The following is a 17,371-nucleotide window of genomic DNA, read 5'->3' on the forward strand; positions in this document are numbered from 1 at the left end:
TGTGCCATCACACACACACACTACATTGGCACAAGCCTCCTGTACTATCACACACACACTACATTGCCACAAGCCACGTGCCATCACACACACTACATTGCCACAAGCCCCTTATGCCATCACACACACACACACACACACACACACACACTACATTGCCACAAGCCACCTGTACCATCACACACACACACACACACACACACACACACACACACACTACATTGCCACAAGCCCCTGGTGCCATCACACACACACACACACACACTACATTGCCACAAGCCCCCTGTACCATCACACACACACTACATTGCCACAAGCCCCTGGTGCCATCACACACATACACTACATTGCCACAAGTTCCCTGTACCATCACACACTACATTGCCACAAGCCACTTGTGCCATCACACACACACACTACATTGCCACAAGCCACGTGCCATCACACACACTACATTACCACAAGCCCCTTGTGCCATCACACACACACTACATTTCCACAAGCCCCCTGTACCATCAAAAACTCACTTTATTTCCACAAGCCCCCTTTACCATCAAAAACACACTTTATTTCCACAAGCCCCCTGTACCATCAAAAACACACTATATTTCCACAAGCCCTCTGTGCCATCACACACATTACACTGCCACAAGTCCCCTTGTCAACACAGACAAACAACTTTGCTATCAACCACACACACACACCTCTCACTTACCTTTAGGTGCACTTCTGCTGTATCACTCCTCACTGTTTAGACAGGAAGTGAAGTGAGCACTTCCTGTCTGAGGCCAATCAACAAAAGGCAGCCTCACAATTGGCTGCCTGTTGCTGCCACTGTCCACCAATGATTTGATCGTCGCCCCCACCGCTCGCCCCCTCTTCCTCCAGGGGGTGGGGACAAAGAAAAAAGCGTCAGGCACACCAGGCAGGACAGGGGTTTACAGAGACTAGGAACTACCCCCCCGCGTGCACGCCTGGAATTGTAATGGTTTACTGGTAAATTGTGTTGTGCGTTTTTCTGTGTGTTGTTCATACCAATTTTCCAGTCCCTAATATTAAATCTAAATAACATATTTTTCTTTAATAGTAGCATAAATAAAAAAAAAGAGTATTTGGTGTTTGTACAGTGAATGGAAATATTTTTTAAACCATTGTATATATTTTTTTTCTCCTCCTCTAAGTGCTTGATGTATTGCAGTTTGTGTATGTTTTGTATGTCACGAAGGCCTGTGAGGGTTAAGTTCTATGAAGAATTAGGTGGAGCGTTTCAGCCTCTGGGTGGAGATTAATGCTGTTACAGATGCAGTGTGGAATGGTTGTGTCATGTCATGTGTGCGTGAGATTTGGGACGAGCTTAATTACGTAGCAGCACAGGGTGATTTGCCAACACACTAGAAAGAAATTCTTATGTTGTGGTTAAATTGCATTTCAATGTATCGCTGGGGACTCAGGACTTGCTGTTGAGAAACAAGGTCTGTCTTTTACTTTGTATACAACCCTCTCTCCTGTGTAATTGCTGCCATCAGCACTGTGAGATTTAACATGGTGACATCTTGTGTTTTGTTATAAGACAAGTTCGGAAGGTGTTTGTCTGGGGATGGGTGTGTGCAAACTGTTTTTCTAATATCTGGAAAGTTTTACTTACATACAGTATACACGGGACATATACATTGCAATTACTAAGAAGTAGTTTTACTTACATACAGTATACACGGGACATATACATTGCAATCACTATGAAGTAGTTTTACTTCCAGGGTCTGGAGATATTTGTTTCTGTCCTGCAGTACTTATCAGTGAGGGAATATTAGCCCATGTCATTTATAAAGGCCGAACGTGTCAGAGTTTACTGAATAGTCTATTTTATATTTTAGATACATTCAATGATATTGGTTAGCTGACTAAAGTCAGGGTACTGTATCTCCGCAGTAAAAGTGGGTTGATGTTGGTTATGGGACATATATGTGGATAGCTGATATATACTTGTATTTACACAAACACCAACAATTCCTCTACTTGCAGAACTCTGGTCCGTTAATGCTGTGTGTGTTCATGGGGAGAGAATGGTCTGCCCTCGTGCAAATGCATTATATTATTTATATAATATATATATAATATATATCTATCTATCTATTTATATATATATATAATATATATATATATATATATATATATATATATATATATATATATATATATATATAAACACATACACACACACACACACACATATATACATACATGCACATGCCCTTTTTACATAATATCAGTTTGTATGGTGCACAATACCGGTCCTTAGTGGAAAGAGTACAGACCTTGGATATCTCTGTTTACTAAAAATAGCCAAATTAGGCACTAACAAATTTCTTCACCTGTGACAATGACGATATTTCTAGTTGGCAGTTACATAGGACTACAAGTGGGGCGACAGGACCTTTTGTGTGTGTCTAATATTGGCGTGTATGTAGAAAATGACCAATGTGAATACCTCCTATATTATAGGGCAGGGGGAAGGGGCCGCTGTAACTTTAACCAAACTATTGGTATATAAACATACTCTCTATATAGCCAATATCATAGAAACGTCCTGTCTTGGAAATGTCACTTATACTGCCCTATAAATTAAGTCGTTTCAGGTGTATTTGTAGTGCTACCATTTGCCATACAACAGTTACCTCATATTATACACAGTACGTTGTATGTCCCCCCTGTACTTGTCTATGCAGTGTCAGAATAGATAACTGGATTGTGGTTACAACTCATAAGGATTGTGGTAACACAATCCTTAGAAGAACAAGTTGTATGCAGTTGAGGTCTGGATGGGTAATTTAGTATTTCAGACTTTGGGTTTAGATTTTTTTAGGTTTATAACATTCTAGTGTTTGCTATATTAATTTTCCAGACCAGTGAAGTCTGTTTCCATTACTGAATGCACATTGTTATGTTTTTTTGTGTTATGTTCATGATTGCCCTGCTAAAAGTTTCAAAGGTAAACATATTTTTCGACACTCTTTTTCTGGACCCTATTCAGCATGACTCCTGACTTGTTGAGCGGGACTTCATTCAATAGAGTGGATTCATGCTCACTGCCTGATAAAGGCATGGACGACCTCTGACCTGTAATACTATTACAAAGTGAGCTGACACTGTACTGGGAGTATGGACAACCTATGATCTCTAGCCATTGTCCACTTAGACCACAGTTGCCTACAGAATCAGCTCTGATGATTATACTACGCCCAGGTTCTGCCGTTTATATAGGGCAACATAAATTATTATGCAGGGAAAAATATCAGACAGGATATGCAGAAAAGATGAATTTTATTCCGTTCAGCAATAACATTTCAGACCTATCCAGACTTTTTCAAGGCTGTCATATATGATATGAAGGTCACACATACAGTTAATGGCTGGATCTATGGAGTATAATAGCACTCCGCTGCTTATGCAGTAATTCAGTATAACTCTTCTAAAAATAGAAAGTGTTCACATGTTACCAAATAGTTTTAACCAACAAGCAGCATGGCAGAGAATAAGATTTCACCCTTATTACTAGAATAGGGGGGGTGCACTGTGTTCCACAAGAGCAACTAACAAGTGACTTTGTGACATGTTTCTACTTAGACTTTCTGGCCTTTTGGGATAAGATTTGCAACAGATTCATCATTTTAGATGCACTTTACTCAACTCCTTTGCAACAAGTTCACTTTTTGTTGGTATGTTAAAAACTTATCTATATTGTGCGCATAACTTTTTGTATTAAATCCAAATAAGTTTCAGTTATAGTAATAAAATATTGTTGTATCTTTAATCATCGCTTTTCTCCCTCTCTGACTTGTCACTTTTAAAAAGTGGTTATACCTGAAAGATGATGCTGACCAAGGTGGCAGAATTCAACTAAAATACAATGTGACTCCTCATGCACCAGGGTATAGACAGGTCCAGTTGTACATTTTACATAGAGTATATTATTCCCCCTGCAGGCTGCTCCAGATGGGTGCCAGATCCGACTCTAACTGCCCAAAATGTGGAGGATGCTCTGCTACCTTCTGGCACCTATTTTGGGGCTGTCCTGTGGTAGGGGACTTTTTGGTCAAGGGTAGTGGATTGTATTCAAGATACAGGCATAGATATACCACTACTGTACCCCAAGACTTGCATATTTGGTCTAGGGGCTAGATTTACTAAGCTGCGGGTTTGGAAAAGTGGGGATGTTGCCTATAGCAACCAATCAGATTCTAGCTTTCATGTATTTAGTACTTTCTAAAAAATGACAGCTAGAATCTGATTGGTTGCTATAGGCAACATCCCCACTTTTTCAAACCCGCAGCTTAGTAAATATACCCCTAGGTGTCGGATTATTGTGCTTAACCTTTTCGCTCTAGCTAAGGTTGCCATCGCTAGGGTGTGGATGGCACGTGAGGGGCCAGACTTAGGTGCTTGGTTGTTTATGGTAAATGCTGCAGTGGGGGACGAAAGATTCACTTATCACTCCCGTGGTACCATGCCAAAATATTACAAGGTATGGTCACGATGGGCCAAGTCGAGGTATGTGATTGGCTCTCTGGCGACAGACTTTGATCCTATTTAAAATAGTGATTAGGCCACTTCTGTTATGGTGTAGTACTTCATTTGATACCAGTTTCAGCATGAGGAATACTTCTAAGTACTTCACAGATGTATTCTCCTGGATGGGTCTAATGCTAATATTTATATTTTTATGTTCCCTGTGCAAGAAGGAGTTTGGAGACCTACTTGGCATATCATAATATAAGTCACTATGCACCTGGGCATATCCATGTAACTAGAACCTATTCCATGTCAGCAAAATACTCTTCTGTTTGCTAAATTACTTACAGCTGCTGTAATGATTTATCATTGCCATCTGGATTGTACCCTTATGTGGAACTATGTCATTTATCTTTGTACTGTAATTCTTCTGTTTTGTGTTTATAAAATGTAATAAAAATTATTTGATTTAAAAAAAAAAAAATACAATGTGCTGGCAAACAGGGCTGAGTGACTGGATCACATTGTGTTTAGGCAGCTTTATTTACTATGCTTCAAATAGTATGTATTGCGTTATATCTAAGTTAGCAGACAGTGTTGGGCTTGAGTCTATGTAGCCAGAGTCAGATCGGTGGTTTAACATCGGCCTCTACTGTATACATATCCTGCACAGACCAAAAATGTAACAAACTTCTTTCTTGGCCCATTGTGAGTTTATTGGAAACATTTTGTTACTGTGTTTGTCCTTCTGATCAACTGATCACTGTGTTTTATAAGAGTTCAAGTTGCAGAAACCTTTTGTTGAACTGAGGACACTGCATTGTACCATAGACCCATGTGACAGCGTACCCCAAGTAAATGGAGCATAACCCCAAGCTTGATCTGAATGCAGTACAAGGCTCTTTTATTAGACCTGTACTCACACTGATTCCAAATACATGACAACAGAGAAATAAACATTAATTTGAGATTTTATTTGTGTTACCATGATTACTGCACATAACACATTGCTTATTATTAAAAGGGGGGAGTGGGGGTAACACATACTTGCCTACTCTCCCAGGAGGCTCCCGAATTTCGGGGATTCCTCACGGACTCCAGGAAGAGCAGGCAAGACTCCAGCATATGCCGAAATTCACAGCATTCAATGGAGGGGGCGTGGCTTAATCATGCCATTAGGCTCCGCCCCTCAACGCAATGCTGCAAATTTTGGCTTATTATAGTGGGGGGACGTGCCATGTCACATGACTTCTCCCCCAGATCTCCCGGTGGAGAAATCTTGAAAGTTATCATGTACAACATAGCAGGGAGGCCCACCTTGTGTGGTCCTGCCACCATAATGGCAACCAGCTCTAACTCGTTCAGAACAAGGCTAAATTCCCTAGGGGAATGGGGCTCGCCAAAAAATTGTGTCATTTGCAAACCGTATCGCAAATAACAGGCTTAGAGACAATCATTCTAACCAAACAGAGCAGCTTCGCTCTTATTGGTCAAAGCGTGGGAAAGCCGTTAGAAGCTATCACTCCCACGTGGGTTAGATACATGCAGCTGTGTCTACTCAAGAAAATGCGTCTTTTTTTTCTGCCGCAATTTACATATTTGTTTTAGACCCAGGTTGCGTCAACTCTCCATCCGGCCCTGTGTGCATCGTTTCTATCCTGTTCTGAAACACACATACATATATAATATTTCCATAAAGGTACATTTTATTCTATGACAATAAATATGTATATAATAAGACATGAATAGAACAGACTTTGTTTATGCCATAATCTATTTAATGCACCATTGATACAAATGCATGTATGAACGTTTGCAAATAATATTTAAATAATTAGTGAGTCATCTCTTATAGGAGGTGAGTTCTGATGTCCTACGTCAGTGCTCTTTAGGGAGGAACTTATATAGTATAATGAATAATACAGCCCCGGCAGCAAGTTATTAAGTTACTTTGCCTTTCTATGACCTGTATAAATATACGTGGGCCTTTATATGATCACATAACACAGGGACTTCTAATATCTTTATTATTTACCATAATGATTAAAATGAATATAAAATGAGACACATGATATCTTGTGTGAACTTATAGAATTCCAACCATCACGTAATAATTACATACCGTGTGTAACATTTAGCAGACTTGTGCGATATTCTATTTAAGTCTGATACCAATTATGCTGAGTTTAGAAGCTATAATTAAGCTATTTTAAAAAAGACATAAAAGAAAATACTGCTTTCATTAACCACACCATTTGATGTTTAAGAAACAAAATAAAGGAGTAGAGATGCCCATAAATATATAGTAGAACATATTTTACAGAATTTCACCGTGTTTCTCAAAAGACCCGTGATCAGTCTAAGCCAGTGTTGGCTAACCTGTGACACTGCAGGTGTTGTGAAACTACAAGTCCCAGCATACCCTTACAGTAATAAGCTGCTATATATTGGCAAAGTATGCTGGGACTTGTAGTTTCACAACACCTGCAGTGTCACAGGTTAGCCTACACTGGTCTAAGCAGAAAAACTTTCCCTTCCATTTATATACATAATCCCTAGCACACAGTCCTACACATTTTCAGATGTATTATATTAATAAGGTTCAAGTATTTGCTTTACTACATGTTCTTAATGATCTTCCATATTTCCACTCTCAGATTCTACCACTGATGTCTTCCCATCATACTAATACTTAAAGATATAGAAACCTATTTTACACAAACACCACAAAATGCCTAAATTCATTAGAACAACTCAAGATGATGGATACTATTGAGAGATGGTAAAACGGTTTATTTATAGATTCAAAGCAAGAACAGTGGATAGCACCGAGATTGGGGCACAAAACAGAGGATGTCTCCCCAATAGTCTGGAGATAGGGAGATGTATAATACTGATGTGTTATGTAAACCTAGAGCTGCTTGGTGAATGTATATTACAACATGACAGTTCTGTTTTATTCTATAGAATGACTGGTCCTGCAAAATCTGGTCTAATTTTATGTCTTGCACAATGTGCCGTTTAATGTGACAGCTACAAGAAGTATTATTTCCCCAGGGTATGTACAGTTCTGGGTGGGGTGTTTTTTGTTGTTTTTTTAACATACCTTCTACAGTAACTTTCCCAGGTGTGGTTAAAATTTTCAACGCACCTAAATAGCAACTAGCATTAGGAACATATAATAATAAGTCATACAGTGTTTTAACTTTATAACCCCTTCGTTTACAGTGTCATTGTTACCCAAGGCTCAGTCATTTAACACTTCACTTTGGGGGGGCTTTCTAGATTTTGGAACACTGCAGATAGAGGTAAAGTGCGGTAACTATATAATCACCTCAGCCTTGCTAAAGACTCAGGTCAGCTACGAACCATCCACTTCTGCACTGACACTTAATGAGTCATTTCCACTTTCACTGCACACATAGGTGGCAAAATTGGAGAGGTCTTTTAGTTTCTCACTGGGAGCCTGATTCATTAAGGAACTTAAATTAAGAAGTTTCTTAAGTCTCCTGGACAAAACCATGTTACAATGCAAGGAGTGCAAATTAGTATTCTGTTTTGCACATAAGTTAAATACTGACTGTTTTGTAATGTAGCACACAAATACTTGATAGCTTTATTTGTACACCGAAATGTAAAGTTGATATTTGTGTGCTACATGAAAAAACAGTCAGTATTTAACTTATGTGCAAAACAGAAAACTAATTTTCACCCCTTGTATTGTAGCATGGTTTTGTCCAGGAGACTTACATAAGAAACTTCTTAATTTAAGTTCTTAATGAATCAGGCCCTGGGTGTCTAGATCACAGGATGGCTAATAGTTTGGCAAGCAGATGACCACACATAGGCAGAGCCATAACTTAAAATTCTAGCGCCTGGGGCAAGAAAGAAAAATACTGCCCCCCCCCCAGTCCTCAATTTTAACCTATTGAAACTAAAATATTCATAAACTGCGTCCTCCCATTCAGTGTTGCCCTGGTCGCCCCATCGTGCAGCCCTAGTTCCGACCCCACACAAAGGCCAGCAATGGTTACGTGACAACCGGACATACAGGAATGCTAATAAATGATCCACTGTGTGTAGGTCACAAGTCCATTTTAAGGCTGTATTACCATCTGGAACCTAATTAGCTCCTTCCCACTGAAAACTGGGGCTTGTGCGAAGCTATAAAGAGTAGTTGAGCCAAAGACATAGCTTTAGATTGGTCCCCACGCTCAACCCAGACCCCCTCCCTTCTGCAGCCATTTTAAAGCGATGAACACTGTTTAACATACCTTTCATGCATTAACCATACAATATAATATGAATGAAAGCACACACAGATATTTATCATGTTCTTTTCATTTATCATTCTTTTTTTCTTTAAAAAAAAAAAACTTTCAGCCACATATTTGTGATCACAAAGTGCTGTACTCCCATTTTCCCCACTAAGTTCCCTATTAAATTAACCTGGGAGTGACATTTTTATAAAAACAAATACCCCCCCCCCCCCCCATCAATTATGAATTCAGTTTGGAAATTAATGTGAAAAATGAGAACAGATCATTGTGTCCTGGGTAAGATGGCAAAAACATATGAATATTCAATATCTGGTTACCTGATATCAGACCATTGTGTTCAGTGCTGCCACCATGTGCTAACACTGCAGATCTGAGGAGGCAGTCAGAGGTTTGTAGAGGCTGATTAGACATGTGATTGGTCAGGTGCTGCATCCAATCCAACCACTTGTCATGTTCACACACTCATCCCCTGTGCATAATCCAGTGACTGTTATGGATCAGCATTAGGACCTCTGGAGCTGCTAGTGGGGAGCATTGCTGAGTACAGTGTCCTGAGCTGAGAGAACATCTACATGTTGGCTGCTGTATGATGCCATAAGGTACAAGTGCCGCCCTCACCGTTGTGTCATCTGTGTCATGTCAGCAGATATGATTTGTGCAATACAAGTCATAGTTTTTCCTCTATTCAAACATTACATATACTTCACTAGAGAGTGTATCTGAGGAACAATAGAGGGTATAATTTTGTGAAAAAAATGTATGGGCCTTTTACATTAATTTATGCTAAAAAAAAGTCCACAAATTGAACTTATTATTTGAGTTTAATGCCGTATGATTGCATAAGATCATCTGCAGGATTGCAGTATGCACTACACTATGCAATGTAACTGTGCACGTTTCATGCTGTGCATTATTTTACTGCTTTTAAATAATTAACCTTGTTTGAAAATGATGCTTATACTAAGGTTATTCTACTTGGTTTTATAATAAACATTTCACTCACTGATTTGGTAACATGTCTAATACTTATCAGCTGTCTTCTATCCTATCTGCAAATAGACAGAGCCTATTGCTCATGTTGGCACCTGCTGTGTGATTAGAGCTTTGGAGCTGCTATTGCAGCTGTTTGTATTGCAGTCATGTGCTATTGTTTTTGTAAGGGACACATTGAAATGGTGGATGTGTCTGTTCAAGGAGTGATGGGTGTTACGAGTTTTGTCACAATGTGATGTGTATGTATTTTGTTTATATCAACTTTTATTCCATTGTATTAAAAACTGTCCTATAGCTGTTTCAGGTCTGGAATTCAAATGCAATATTTTCCAAAACTAAAGATTTAAAAGCTTAAACACAGCATTTGGTTGAATGGGCTTTTTACCTTTTGGAATGAAATAATGAATTTCTACATACTCTCCTGCAACATTTATCAAATAGTTTTTTAAGGCTCCCATTGTTGTTGACATATATGCATTTTTTTGTGGTTTTTTTTTAATGCTAGTAAATGCATGTAAATATTTATTGAACCATCAGTTCCAATAACCCTATATCCACCCACATTTGTGCTTGTGGTTGAGAGTGTTTTGTTTGCTGTTCCATATTTTTGGGGACTGTATTCTCTATTTACTTGCATTTTCTGCAAGTGAACCTATGGGAGTTAGAGGAGTGCCCTCCCTGCCCCAATCTCAAGTTTAAGTGCTGGGTGCTAACGCATGTCATTTGCAATAATGCAGAGTTTCCTTCACAACCCTATAGGTTGCGCACAAAAATCCACGTTATTACGGTACTGTGGATTGCCTTTGTGGCCCGTTCCAGCGCGTTACCATGGATCGGAAACCTAATTTAATACCCCCCTGAGAACCAGCTTTTTTTCCTTGAGCTAAACAACAAGAGGGCTTATCTGTACATTTAAGAAAGTTTTCAGGGGTAAGAAAGGCTCACAAATAACATGATGTATTCATTCTGTTTTAATCTTCATGATGTCCCAGTTTTAAGGTGGCTATGGATAGAGAACAATAAGCCAATCAGGTTACAGGAAGGTACATGACAGCATAACCTATAGTTGTTGTTTTTTTTGCCCAGGAAATTGAGGAGAAGCCATAGTCTTATGGAAGAATATCATCATCATTTATTTATATAGCACCAGCAGACTCCATAGCGCTTTACAATTGGGGACAAACATAGTAATAAATACTGGGTAATACAGACAAAGAGGTCAGAAGTCCCTGGTCGTAATCTTACAATCTATGGGAAGAATAAATCCGGGAGACACACTGGGCCTGATTCATTAAGGAAAGTAAAGCAAAAAAAAAAAGAGTAACTTTGCAAAACCATGTCACATTAGAGGGGGAGATAAATTTAAAATGTGATGTCATATTTATAGTTGGGGTAGGGCATGTCCTAGATCAACTTTGAATTTCAGTGTAAAAAAATAAAGCTATCAAGTTAAATACTGCCAGTTTTTTATGTAGCACACAAATACTTATGTGCAAAATAATAAACTAATATGCACCTCTTACACTGTAACATGGTTTGCCCGGGAGAAAACTTACTCATGTTTTTGCCTTACTTTCATTAATGAATCGGGTCCATTGTTTCCTGATTCATCAGGTATCTGTGTTCATCATTCTTAAACCTGTGCTTTGGTTTATGAGACGTCAGAAGAGTTCAATTCTGTAACCTTTTGATGAAATGAAACAGCAAAGTCTGTTGTCGTGCATGGGTGTGTCCCCAAACCTTGGTCCTCCTCCCAGGCTATCCAAATGGCATGAGTCAGTCAGCTATTGTACGAGTTGTTAGGCAACCGTGTAATATTTTGTATCAAGATATGTCGCTGTAATGAGCAAAGCAATAGGTCTGTCCTGTCGCTTTAAAGCTCGTGCTACTGTTTGTAAATATTTCCTGTTCACTGACACTGACACATCCTTTACTGCCAACTGAAATGTTTAGGTTTTTTTGAGACCTAAAATAAAGGTCTATGCACTGGGTGATATTTGAATGATACGGAGATACTTGTGTTTGTTATTAATTACAGAGATATTTTCTGAAAACTGGATTACAGTAGAGATAGGGAGCAGTGATCTTTATTAATAGAAGGGTGTGACCTGCACAGCCAGGAAATATGATGCTCAACTTATATTTATTACATTTCACTGTGTTAAAGCCTCCAGCACCTGTCCTTTATTAAATGTACAGATAAACCCTCTTGCTGTTTAGCTCAATGAAAAAGTACACTAGCTGCAAAAGAAGAAACAGCTTCTGTACGACTTTACCAGTGCAGGAGCTTTCATATAAATATCCCAATGTGAGGGTATTATTATACTTATTACACAGCTTCTGTACGACTTTACCAGTGCAGGAGCTCTCATATAAATGTCTCAATGTGTGAGTGTGTGTGTATGTATATATATATATATATATATATATATATATATATATATATATATATATATATATAATTTTTGGCAGCTGCTTTGATTAAACTATAATATTCCATTCCCTTACATTTTCCATGCTGCCACAACTAAATTTCCATACTGCAGCTACTTCTAAATTTCCACTTCGACCACAAGAGCATTAAGTGTAATCTCCATAGTCAAACATTAGCAGTAGAATGGGTCACACTGAAGAGCTCAGTGTCTCTCAAGGTGGCACTGCCATAGGATATCACCTTTCCAACAGGTAAGTTCTTAAAATGTTTCCCCTGCTAGAGCTGCTGCAGTCACCTATAGGGGCTGTTACTGTGAAATGGAAATTGGAAGCAACAGTAGATCAGACCAGGGGCTGACTGGCAAACTTATACCCAGGGGGTGAGACTCAGCTCAGCAGCCTATTTTAAAGGAAAGCAAAGTGCAGGTACCCCACTATGGGAGTGGTCTGGTGCCCCCTAGCCAGCCCTTGGATCGGACGCAGAGCAGTAGGCCACAGAAGATCACCGTAGAGGACCACTGAGTGCTGAAGCGCATAGCATGTAAAAATTGCGTGTCCAGCACTCACTATTGCTTCCTCTGGAAGCAACATAAGTACAAGAACTGTTTGTCTGTGTTAGGCTGTCTGGTCACTCAGATAACGAACTTGCAGAACTGATAGACGGAGGTCTTCACCTATAGCAGCCGCCTTTCCCGTAGAGCTAGACACGTTCACAGGTACTCGGATGCCCCCAGGACTGAACTCCAATGTAGTGTAGGTTCGTTACACTAAACCGCAGCTGCAGACTAGGAGACAGAGTAGATGGCAGCGGATGGTCAGACAAAAGCAGAGGTCAGGGGTCACTAGCAAGCAGGATGGTCCGATAACACGCCAAAGGTCAGGGTCACAAGCAACACAGCGGGGTCCAAGGTACGGGCAAATGGGTCAGGGTCACAGGCAAGCAGGCAAGGTCCAAGGTACAGGCATGGGTCATACACAGTAATCAATCTGAAAGGTATATCACCAAGAAAGCACAGGAGTAGGTTAGCTGATAGGGAAAACTGGACGCTATAACCGGCAGGGAGACTAAGCCCTGCCGCCTTATACACTGATACTGGCCAATCTGGGTTTAGCCCTGTAATGATTATTAGGCCTCAGATAATTAATCATGCCCCTTATTAATCAGCCCACAGGCTACAATATTAGCGCATGCGCCCGGCTGCAGTACTTGCCGGGGCGCACCGCTCAGCACTCTCGGCGTGCCAAGGCAACGGCCGGACCCGAGTAACAGGAAATGACGTCCCGGAGACGGCAGGGACGCTCGTAGTGGGAGGAAGTGAGTCGCTTCGGTGCCCGCGGCGGCTCCTGACATTCTGGAGCTTCATGGATTGGGTTTACAAGGCAAAGCAGATGCACACAAGTTTTACATGATTTGCCCTGGGTCCCTTAGTTTCAGTGAAGGGAAATCTTAATGCTAAAGTGTAACATGACTTCCTAGAGTATTGTGTGCTTCCAACTCTGTGGCAGCAGTTTGGGTTTCAGCTTGACAGTGCCCATGCAGTAAGCAAGGTTTCCTGAGTTTGACTGACCTGCTCAGAACCTTGATCTGACTTCTTCCGACAACCTTGGCATGAATTGGAACACCGACCGTGAGCCAGGCCTGTTCACCCTCTTGCCGACCTCACTAATGTTTTTGTGGGTGATTGAATACAAATCCCTGCAGACATGTTCCAAACTTTAGTGGAAAGAAGAGTGGAGGCTGTTATAGCAGCAAGGAGGTGAGGGGACTTGTAACTACCTAAAGTATATGTATAATATGTGTTTTTAGTTACAAATGTAATGACATCTTGTTCAAGCAAATCTTGGGGTTCAGTTTTATTCATAGTAAAAACCAGTGATGAGCAACTTGACCTCTAGTGATGTAAAGGCCACAGATAACCATAGTCTTGGTAATAAGTTGAAAAAATTAATTTAATCATAAAACAATCTGTAATAAGATATCAGCAGGCTTTTAAGTATGAGATAAGCAAGTGTTTCAGGTTATAAGAAACATATCTGAGACTTCATTGGGATTTCCGTGTGACCAGAATTTGTAAGCTGTGTAATGCTGGCACAGGTACAACACACTTCTGCAGAGTTTACATTCATCAACCTGTTGCACTTGTTTTTAATGTGCTCCAATGCTGCGGAGATTAAGATACAGGTCAACCGTATTCTCTGATTAATACAGCAGAGAACAAGAGGCATAATGCAGGAAGGGGTGGCCCTAGGTCTGTGATGTTGTTGCCCATACCTGGTATAAGCAGTGCTTATACAGTAGGTGACATAAATGGGGGTTCCACCTAACCCCTTCTCCCCTCCTTTATACGCCAACTCACTCCCTCTGTACCTGTGTTTTGTTCACCCTCCCTTAGGATGTAAGCTCATTGAGCAGGACCCTCCTCCCTCTTGTGTCCTTACCAGCTCTTCTGCTCCATCTCTACCGCATTAGCCTGCTTGGAGCTCCTGAAGTGTCAGTATTTTTTTGTTTACTGTTCAGTAATGTAATACCCTGTACTGTCTACTGTTTGTGCATTGTACGGCGCTGCGGAACTCTTGTGGCGCCTAATAAATAAAGGATAATAATAATAAGTGGCAAATATGCAGTAACCCACAGCAATCAAATATGCATTTGTTTCCATGATCTAACTAGTGCTGGATCAATCAAAGCTAATTGCTGTGGGTTTCTACACACTTGTCATTTTGAACACTGTTATTAAATAACCACCATTTTTTTTGCCTGTGAATAACAATGTAATTGTGATACTTCTTAGTTGTAAGTTTTGTTCAGGGCATTGTGAAATGGGAAGGTGTCTTTCATACTGTGAAATGTGAAATGTGGCAGCACAGTGGTTAGCACTTCTGCCTCACAGTACTGGGGTTATAAGTTCGATTCCAAACCATGGCCTTATCTGTGTGGAGTTTGTATGTTCTCCCCGTGTTTGCGTGGGTTTCCTCCGGGTGCTCCGGTTTCCTCCCACATTCCAAAAACATACTGGTAGGTTAATTGGCTGCTATCAAAATTGACCCTAGTCTCTCTCAGTCTGTGTGTGTATGTTAGGGAATTTAGACTGTAAGCTCCAATGGGGTAGGGACTGATGTGAGTGAGTTCTCTGTACAGCGCTGCGGAATTAGTAGAGCTATATAAATAGCTGCAGCTGATGATGATGATGTAACTCCTCATTGGCTATAAGTCAGTGGCCCCTGCAGGCCCGGCACTTGCCTAGGGCGCCGGGCTCTGGAGGGCACCTGGAGGGCGCCCTCCAGAATGAAAATTACTTTAAAACTGTGCGGCGACCGCTGACCATACCTGTCACGGCCGCCGCACAGCATTCAGATGCACGGGGGAGGGGGGAAGAGGCTATTGCTCACCACCGCCGCCTCTCTGCTCCGTCTCCTCCCCTCCACTCACTAGTGTCAGTGAGTGGAGGGGGGGAGACGGAGCAGAGAGGCGGCGGTGGTGAGGTAAGGAAAGACGGGGTGAGGAGGGAGGAGGGCGCCGTTTTTGCGCGGGGGGGGGGGCGGCGCCGATGGACCCTAGCACCGGCCCTGGGCCCCTGGCTGCAGTTGCAACTAGCCAATGGGAAGCTGCAGTGTACAGCAGGGAACACCATTTTGGGATCCTCTCTAACTAAATACGGTGAAAATAGCAATTGTGCATATGATGTTTTAGGGCGAGACAGCATAAGACTTAAACTTGGCTAGTTTAAAAATTTAGCTGCACCTTCATATACAGTATCTTGGCGTGGCAAAAGTTCACACATATTTTTCTAATTTGCTAAAAATGCCTTTGTGCTTTGGATCGCCTTGTTTTATGTGTTGTGCGTTGTTTTATTTTTGTATTTGTTTTGTGGGTTTTTTGCAGCTTACTTGAAGTAACAATCTGGTTGTTAAGTAACAACTTTTTGTTGTCTCTTTTAATCTTTGTAACAAAAAACAAACAAAAAAAAGTTTTTTTTCAAAGGCCAATGGCTTTTGAATACTTGAAATAGCAATCTGTATTCTCACCTTCTATTTCTTTGTATGTTTCTGTATTACTGTCACCAATATATGTTAACTTGAATTTGAATCTGTCATCAGTTCTATATTAACTCCACTCTATATATGGGACAAGCCGGGTAGGGGGCCAGTCTCATAGTGGGCTACCTTGTGCTAGATCACTGGGCCACCTGCATATTTTTTCCTTTGAAATAGAGTCGAGTCTTGCCCCCCCAGTATAAAATTGGCCAGTCCTCCTATGTCTGTATATTCATTGTTATCACTTCTCCTATTTCGTCCTTCTTGTATATGTAATTCTAAGTGTCCCATCGCTATGTATTAAAACTGCATTGTGTTACTTTTTGTTGACATTCTCATCTGTCTATTACTTTTGTTGTGCTGCATGCTGAATGTAATTCTCAGTGCCTGATACTATTCTGTTTGTACAGACAAATATATAGTACCCCTATGTGTTTACTAATCATGTCATGGTAGCTATAGAGAATCAGCAATTTGGGCCTCTGAAGTCACTAGTTGGATGTCACATTTTTGCCTATTAATTAACACACGTAGCACGGTGGCTTAGTGGTTAGCACTTCTACCTCACAGCACTGGGGTCATGAATTCGATTCCCAACCATGGCTGTATGAAGTTTGTATGTTCTCCCTGTATTTCCTTGGGATTCCTCCTGGTGCTCCAGTTTCCTCCCACAAGCCAAAAAAAACTATACTATTAGGTTAATTTACTGCTCTCAAATTGACCCTATTCTCTGTGTGTGTGTGTGTGTGTGTGTGTGTGTGTGTGTGTGTTAGGAAATTTATACTATAAGCTCTATTGGGATTGAGTGCGATGGAACGCATCAGTCGCTGCGGCTGATCCGAGTGCGTTCTCTGTACAGCGCTGCGGAATTAGTGGTTCTATATAAATAAATGAAGAATATCTGAGTCAGGTCAGACATGTAGGGCTAGATTTACTAAGCTGCGGGTTTGAAAAAGTGGGGATGTTGCCTATAGCAACCAATCAGATTCTAGCTTTCATTTATTTAGTACTTTCTACAAAATGACAGCTAGAATCTGATTGGTTGCTATAGGCAACATCCCCACTTTTTCAAACCCGCAGCTTAGTAAATCTAGCCCGTAGTGTTTGTCTTTGTGTGGCAG

At 40.7% G+C, this 17,371-nt stretch overlaps 1 protein-coding gene across 6 annotated transcripts in view; it reads left to right on the forward strand.

Annotated features, from left to right (window-relative positions):
- Window positions 1-17,371, forward strand: part of CAST (calpastatin) — a 110,034-nt gene that overhangs the window by 34,121 nt on the left and 58,542 nt on the right. Inside the window, exon 1 of one of the 6 annotated variants that reach the window (XM_075181272.1) lies at window positions 1,348-1,472. The exons of the other annotated variants lie outside the window; for them this stretch is intronic. The gene's annotated coding sequence lies outside the window, so the exon portion shown is untranslated. Of the gene's footprint in view, window positions 1-1,347; window positions 1,473-17,371 lie in introns of those variants that run through there. 6 annotated transcript variants of the gene reach the window in all.

This window comes from Mixophyes fleayi, chromosome 1 (genome assembly GCF_038048845.1).
Source record: "Mixophyes fleayi isolate aMixFle1 chromosome 1, aMixFle1.hap1, whole genome shotgun sequence".
Classification (NCBI taxonomy): Eukaryota; Metazoa; Chordata; class Amphibia; order Anura; family Limnodynastidae; genus Mixophyes; species Mixophyes fleayi.